The 9,046-nt window shown below is 41.9% G+C and overlaps 1 protein-coding gene across 2 annotated transcripts in view; it reads right to left on the minus strand.

The window, feature by feature from the left end:
- LOC139756712 (uncharacterized) overlaps positions 1–9,046 on the minus strand; it is an 83,118-nt gene that overhangs the window by 30,644 nt on the left and 43,428 nt on the right. The window lies entirely within an intron of this gene.

Raw genomic sequence — 9,046 nt, forward strand, 5'->3', positions numbered from 1 at the left:
CCCCAAAAGATATATATGTATATTCTTTTTTGTTAGCTGAGATCGCTCGGGCAGCTGAGACCCTAATCAAGGCTATCTCATTAACGCTATATATATATATATATATATATATATATATATATATATATATATATATATATATATATGTATATATATATATATATATATGCCCTAGCCAGAGCCAGGTACCCATTTCATCGACCAACCCCTAGGGGTAGATGAACAGCTGGGTTGACTGTGGACCGACTGCCGCAACCAGGATTTGAACCTATACGCTCAACCCTGGACGGCCCGTGAATGCGTCACGGTCGGAACGCTAACTGCTACACCACGGAAGTCCATTTATACATATAATCATCTTCATATCTATTCGGGAAGGTCTATTATGATGATAATGATAATAGTAATGATAATAATAAGCAGCAGTGGGAAGACCAAACATGAAATTCAGAATATTACGATCTTTTTTGCATATGAAATTGTCGGTAAAAATGCAAAAAAAATATATATATTTGTTTTAAGGGATCGTAAAGTCACGAAATAAAACCATTGCGAACAGATGTGTTTACTCGTAAATTCTTGATGTTTGTAAAATCTGTATTATTTGGCAAGACTAAACGTGCCTTAAGGATGTTATTTACGTGTTATTTCAGGGCATTGGACCTGCCTCTCGGGTTAAGGTTTACGTATTGAGCAAAATAAATATAAACCTTCGTCTTACTTTGTACAGATACATTTTCTTTTCTGTTGAGTACATTTCCATAAATAATAATAGTAAGAACAAAATATCATCATGATATTACCAAAGGATCGATTGATATTTGAATAGAATCAGTTTCAGTACATTAGAGTAATTAGCAATGACCAGTGACCCAGATCACTATATCAGTCCTTTCAAAGCATCACCAAACATTTGTTTTCTGAGGACGAAAAATTACATACACATAAACTCTACCATCAAACGATGAATCCGAAAGAAAAAATCAGTCATGCTCACGGAGCTTCGAGACAGATCTTGAGACATCTCTCGGAGAAGATAGTACAAAAGAAAAGATGTTTCCACACTTGACCTACGGCAATACCTCGCCTCATAATGATGTACCAAAACGTCTGCACGACACTTCACCAGAACCCAGGAAGCCTAAATCAGATCTACATTAAGTGTATATGTGGATGTTTATGAGGTTCTCAAATCCAGATTTGCAGAAACAAACGTTTTCATAGACGCCCAGTGAGGTAGAACTACCACTTCTAAACGTTCGTAGAAATGTCTAGACAAATAATTTAAGTTTCGCGCTACTTATAGAAGGGTTTAGAAACCAGAGACGGCCTCCTAACGTTTATAGAAATGCTTAAAGAAGCACTTACGAGCTATAAATCCTTACAGAAACGTTTAGACAACCAGGTAAGATGTTCAAAACACCACAGAAATGTTTAGAGACGCGGAAATGTCCTCGAAAAATTTTAGAAACGTTTAGACAGGCAGGCAACGCTGCAAATCCTTGTGAAAGGGTTTAAAAAGGAGGAAACGATCCAAAAATCCATGAGGAAACGTTTAGACAGAGGTCAAGGCATATGAACTCTTGCAGAAACGTAAAAGCAGGATGGCAATACCTACAAACTCTTATAGAAACGTTTAAAAAAAAAGCAGACAAGACCTGCAGTCTCTTACAGAAACGTTTGGAGGCAAACAAAGACCTAAAGATCCACTCAAAGACCTTTAGAGAGGCAATGAAGAAACGTTTGCACAGGCAAACAAAGCCTCTCACCCCTTCTATAAACGTTTGAGCAGGAAAGCAACGGCTTCAAAACCCTTGATGAAACGTTTCAGAGACTCAGGCAAGACCTACAACCTTCTATGTAACAGGGGAAGGAAAGGGAGGACCTTCTGCTACAGAATGTGAGACCTGTGCCCCAACACCAGCAACTTCTGCCCTCGCCCAGCCAGCAAGCAAGAAGTTTTGATGTAAAGTTTTAACCATTTCTGGATTATGCAAACTGTATATTTATGCAAATCCTTCTCAGATTCCCTCTGCTAGACGCGATTTTGTCTCTTTTCCACAATCCAGTAATGGAAGGCGAGACGTAAACTTTAGGTTCCCCATTCTGGATGTTAACATATTGTATCATAATAGATTAGCACCGGTTGTATAAGTTGTGAGGACATGATCTATTGTTGTTGTAGTATGCAACAGAAATCTACGGAGACTAATGGTTGTAAGGGTGATGAACAACATAAGCGGGAAGTACAGGTGAGACGAAATGAACAAGGGAGAACAGAGGATGACACTGCAGAGCAATGAACATGAAAGAACATAATGTAACCATGAGGGGAAACAGAGCAAGAATGAAGAGTTTAATGATATACGAAATAGACAACAAGAAAAGAAATGGACATAGATGATGCTAGGAGAGATAGAAACTAAAAGAACGGTTTAGAAATAAGAAACTAGAATAAATGAAAGGGAAAAAAGGCAAAAAGAGATGGCACAGTAAACGAGGAAGAAAAGAAATGTGATAGAAATGGCAGGTGTAGAATCTGATAACAAGAAACAAAAAAAATAATGCGACGAATTTATCAGTAATTGATACAACAATATAATGCTTAATACAACAGAGTGGGCGAGGAAGGACGAGTTGAATGCGTTAAAGACGCAGAACAAAGAACATAAGAGGATAATATCAGGGGATATGATCAGATAGTATTTGTTATTCACACGAAGACTTGAACAAGGAAGAACAGATAACAGAAGCGAGGGTTAGAGTGTGAGGGAGACCAGAGGAGAAAGACAGAAAACAGGTCAGAGTAAATCTGCAAAATTGAGGACAAAAGAAGAAGAAGAAGAAGAAGAAGAAGAAGAAGAAGAAAGAAGAAGCAGGTCTGTACGTGTCACCTTCAGTTACGACAATGGGTACATGGGTCTATACGATTCTCCCTCACTGTACAACTCTGATGTATACGAAAATCTTCACACACAAGACGTTTGGGGTGTGGGTGTGGGGGAGAGGGAAGGAGGGTGAGTGTGGGGGAGAAGGCTGGGGTCAGTGAGGCAGATGTGGGAGAAAGATGTGTGTGCGTGTGTGTGTGTGTGTGTGTGTGTGTGTGTGTGTGTGTGTGTGTGTACAAGAACAGGAGAGGAGACACCAGCGAACAGATGTTGGGTGCATCTTGCATCACTCAACCCCCCCGCCCCGATCTGCTCTGCACACACACACACACACACACACACACACACACACACACACACACACACACACACACACACAGCGAGACAAACAGGAAAAGGTTTCCTGGTTATAATCTTATAAGGTAAAAATATAGCTAAGTGACAGAGGAAATCAGAAGTTACTGGTTGTTGTGAAGCAGCAACAACGAGACAGTGTTGTTCAATACGCTGTACAGTAAAGGAAAAAATAATAGATTGATATCTAAGAATAAATCAGGATCTTGTTAAGAAGAAATACATTTAATTCAGATGATTCAAGAGAAACTGGAAATGGAATAGCAATAAGGAAATAATACAAGAAAATATAATTCAGGAAAATTATATTCTTGCTCCTAATATTCACAAAGACTATAGAAATTACCTAGAGAAATGACGGGTTAAAGATGTTCCTAAGTTGACAGGAATTAGCTTAAGGCTTGATAGTAAATTACCCTTTACCATTTCAGTTGACTAGCAACCATAAAATGTTAGAATTACAATAATCTCATGGCAAGCAAAAAATATACTATCGTCTTTAATTCGTAAACTTTAAAAATCAATAGAATACCTTAAAACATACCCAAACCCACGAAAAACCTTACTGTGACCTAAAATTGGACAAAATATTTCCTAAAACCCCTGTAATCAATTCATGCCTTGTCAATTTTCCCCTAAAACTTCTGCACCAGACAAGGTCATGGAGATTATCCTCCAAATACACGCCCTGGATTTAACGAGAAGTATGACCAGGTCACAGGAACATGTGAAGAAAAGACAGAAGCAAGCAAGACTTGCATTCACATCGTATCGGGTTCTGTTTACTCGAATCTTAATCGGGTGGTCTTCAACCATCGGGGCAACTTGTTTGTGCTATATCGGAAGGTCTTCAACCATTGTGACGACTTGTTTATGTTATATCGGGAGGTCCTCAACCATTGTGACGACTTGCTTATGTTATATCGGGAGGTCCTCAACCATTGTGCCGACTTACTGATATTATATCGGGGGAAATCTTCTATCATCGGGAAGGCTTGTTTATACTATATCGGGAGGCCTTCAGCCTCAGTCCCCCACACTGATTGAAATCCTAAATTGAATTTTGCACCTGTCTGCTCCTACCTGGCATCAAGTTATTATAGAGACTTGATAATCTGTCTGTCACCTTCTCATACGTCCGTATCTGTCTAATCATGGCTTTTTCAACTGATGCAGTAAACTGTCTCGCGTGGGGAAATCAAACCGAAGTCACCAATGCAGCAACGGATGGATGATCAGGCCAGAGAGAAGGATAATAAAGCAACAAATGCCACTGGATGGCTCCCACCTACAGAACTCCACTTCTCAGAGAAGCGACACCAGGCTTCGTTCTTCGCGTCAGATCAACAATATTGAATATTATAACCTTCCCTTCCTGATCTGATATCTTGGCTCGAGTTGGCTGCAGCGTCTTGGGAGCCCAATAATGTTTTCATCATTTGTAAGCAAAAAGCAACACACTCCAGCGAATTTAGGGAGGAAGGAGGGGGCCCAAGAAAGTGCTATCATTACCCTTAATCTCTGAGAGAACTAACCTTCTTATGCCTACACGACCAGAAGGGTCAAAGTCCTTCCGACAAACCTCGTTATGCCTGGATCACACTGACCCTCAAGGTTTAGCCTTAATACCCGTCAAATTCCTGCGTCAGGACGTCAGGTCTGGGGAGCAGGATACATGCAACCAACTAACAGACAGACAGACAGACAGACGGAAAGACAGACAGACACTCGAGTATATGGACGCGATGGGAAAGGCAGTTGGCTCGCGTTCGGCTCCAAGGCAAATCTCTTGGTTATATATGTATATATATATATATATATATATATATATATATATATATATATATATATATAAAGACATGCAAGGGGAAAAGGGAGAGTAGGGATAAAAAGATTATGAAGTACTAATTGAATGATCTTCATAATTATGCCTAGAGATACTATAGGGTTGAGTTGTTGAGACAGAGATGGGTGTACCTATTTTGTTTTTGTGTGTCTGTATCATAAACTGATGGAATGAAAATAAGAAACATTTTTTTTAAAGAGAGTTTGAAGAGCTAATCTCATAACCGTTGCCATAAATGAAATCAGCTCATAACCCGACATGGCAACGCGAGAGGAATGGGATCACATGTCATTCGTTTCTTGCGGCTGAAAGTTAGACTCTCTCTCTCTCTCTCTCTCTCTCTCTCTCTCTCTCTCTCTCTCTCTCTCTCTCTCTCTCTCTCTCAGAGACGCGGGGACCACATGGACAAAATCCAAGAACTTTACACACGTACGTTCATGTACACATGCATAATTATCCATACACACGTACATACATATATATGCATACATACATACACAAATATATACATCATACATACAAACACACTTGTGGTTCATAGCCTCAAGGACACACCGTCTCTGTGAGTGGCAGCAACAACAAAAAAAAAAAGAGAAAGACTTACAAGGAGACTCAACTTCACAGAACTGTATGAAGAATATCATTGTGTGAGAATATGTTTCTAGAGTGACACACACACACACACACACACACACACACACACACATTCTAGACCGCTCTCCTAGCGTACATGTATGTAAGTATGTATGTATGTATGTATGTATATATGTGTCTACGTTTCATATGCCTTAGTGTCTGTATATAGATGTGTGTCTATAGGCGTCTGTGTGTGTGTGTGTGGATATATATATATATATATATATATATATATATATATATATATATATATATATATATATATATATATATATATACGTGCATATGTGTGTGTGTGTGTGTGTGTGTGTGTGAGCGACTGTTGTCTGCTGGGATCATGGAATGACTCACTGTGTAGTCCATCTGTGTGGGTGACTTGAAGCTAAATTGGTACTGTCGTTAAAGAGAGAGAGAGAGAGAGAGAGAGAGAGAGAGAGAGAGAGAGAGAGAGAGAGAGAGAGAGAGAGAGAACAGGACATGTAGGGATGGGTACATTTCCGTCGCGCTACATGCATGGGACAGCCACCCATCTCCACACCAATATAAACTCGCTGTCTTGAGCCCAGTTCGGATATGGTGTGACGATCCATTCAATTTCCGTGATTGTGGGACGCGAGTGACATCCATGGCTTAAATAAGCACTTTTGTCCGGGACATTTGACATAGAACACATTCCTACTGACGCACCCATATCCAATAACGCCTTTTGGGCATGCCAAGACGCAAATGACGAAGCATGGTATTTCCTTAAGAGCCAAGAAGGGTGGAAATGGGCTTCCCTACTTATGTACTCACGTCCGTATGCCTACTGGACAAGCCGCTTAGACATGAGTCATGTAGTGTAGCCTTGAATGTCCAGGAGATGAAATGGAACATTACTGCTCCCATAGCCATACTTATGATACATCACTGGACACGTGTGATGATGAATGTAGGGGATGGACATGTAGTCATACCCGATGGACACATAAGTTGAAGGTTAACCCTAAATGCCCGGTAGTAGGACATAGGAACAGCTCATTCAGAGGCACGTGTCCATGTCTAATGGGCCCGCTGGGCTATTGCAGCCCTGAGGGCCTGGCTAACCAGCTGGGGAATGTGAAGATTCAGGGGCCACGCCAAATCATCATCATCATAATCGGTCAATCAGAGTCACGATTCGCCAGTCTGTTGGCGGACCCCAGGGGAGAGAGAGAAAGCCCCAGACCCACTTAACTTCCCGAGGGGTAGATCTCAGACCTCACAGCCCTTCCCTGGGGAGATCCTTAAATTCCCACTTTCCTCCCCACGGGAGAGATCCTAAGTCTCGTTTACCTTGGTAAGAAACTCACTTACCTTTTGGGGAGATCCCTATAGGAGATCCCATGACCCACGTACATCCCTGGGGTAAACCCAGACCCATGTACCTCCCTAGAGCAGAGGAATCCCCAGTCCCATTCTCCTTTTCTGGAGAGATCCTAGACCCACATACCTAACCTAGGAGACACACACACACACACACACACACACACACACACACACACACACACACACGTGTGTGTGTGTGTGTGTGTGTGTGTAGATGATGATTTATATATCTATTCAAGAAATCTGTTGAGATTATTAGCAATCACGCAAATAGAAGAAGACGAGTCACGCGAGGAAGGCACCAGTGCATGCCATCCCACACCAGTTGTGGATCACAATGGTAAATGATCACAGGGAGAAGCTGTGACGACCAATGTAAACACGTGTCAGGAAGGAGACGACCCACACAGGCCAGCAGGTCGTGTTAACAGCCACGACAAATGGGTCGTACCCGCGACAACGACCCAGACCCTCTTTTTTTTCTCTATTTTCTTCTTTCAGTTTCCTGATTACGACGGTACGAACCCCTGATCACTACGGTACGACTCTTGATATATATATATATATATATATATATATATATATATATATATATATATATATATATATATATATATATATATGTGTGTGTGTGTGTGTGGCAAAAGCAGCATGGTCTACTTTCGTGTTCGACAACGGCGAAGTGTTCATCACAGAACAACGTTGATTACAATGGTTTGTGGTCAAGGCTTGGCTTACCAGGCTGCCAGGCGCCGTTGGCAGCAAAGGCTGGCGTCGTCAGAGCGCCGTCAGCTTCGTCAGTAGGTCAACAACGAGTATTGGGAAATAACCAGAAGGGCGTTGGTCGTACACATCTGGTGTGGGCAACTACACCTTGATGATTACCTCAGCTGATGTCGATGGCTTTCCCCAAGACCCGTCAGGGAAAAAATATAAGAGATATATAATAATTTTCCCTTCGTTATGTGACCTTTCAAACTCCCGTTTTCATTAAGTTCCTTCACCATCACTATTACCTCAAATTCCCTAAAATCTTCTCTCCTTCTTCGCCTGATCGAGGCAGAGCCTCCTTACGGTAAATTTGCCAAATTTACCTATATTCGGCCAGACCTAATTACAGGTCAAGCTAACCCCCTGACCTAGACATACGAGGTTAACCTCAAACGAGGAAGTGCGGGAGTCAAATCTCTATCAAGATGGAGGATAAGGTCATGTTACCCTTAATTACTTGCGTGACGGGTGGTCAGTCCTTAAAGAATACCTTAAAGGCGTAGACTCTTAAAACCATAACTGCCCTAAAACATCGCGTGACTTGTGACAACACCACGTGGCAGGTTGGAGGGTTGGGGAGGTCAGGAGACCCGGCTCTGGTAACACTGCTACTCTGGCGGGTGTGGTGTACTGTTGTGGCAACACTGGCGGAGGCCTGAAGGGTTATATGATGGAAATTGCTTCTGCGCTCTCTCTCTCACTCTCTCTCTCTCTCTCTCTCTCTCTCTCTCTCTCTCTCTCTCTCTCTCTCTCTCACCACCTATGTACATCGCATGTCGGCTCGTCACGACAGCACATAACACTAATCTAAATATCCACAAAGGGGCCTGATGGTCCAATATTCCTCACGAAGAGTAAGAGAGAGAGAGAGAGAGAGAGAGAGAGAGAGAGAGAGAGAGAGAGAGAGAGGAAAAAAGTTAGATGTATGGCGGAATAAACGCCTCTAAATCCCCCTATCCCCACCCAACCCCCGGCGCCTTCTGCATGCTACCCAGTCTTGACATGGCTATCAGGAGAGAACGTACACAACATCTGGTCTTGCAAGAGAAGAAAAAAAGAAGAAAAAAGACTCCATTATATCAATCGATCTCAGGTCTTCTTTCCTTCCTTTTTTACCTCGGGGTACCACACCACAGGCACTCCATCTCCCCCATAAGGTTGCTATTCACAGAGCTCTTGCGAACTGAAGCTTTATGCAGGTCTA

This window comes from Panulirus ornatus, chromosome 23 (genome assembly GCF_036320965.1).
Source record: "Panulirus ornatus isolate Po-2019 chromosome 23, ASM3632096v1, whole genome shotgun sequence".
Classification (NCBI taxonomy): Eukaryota; Metazoa; Arthropoda; class Malacostraca; order Decapoda; family Palinuridae; genus Panulirus; species Panulirus ornatus.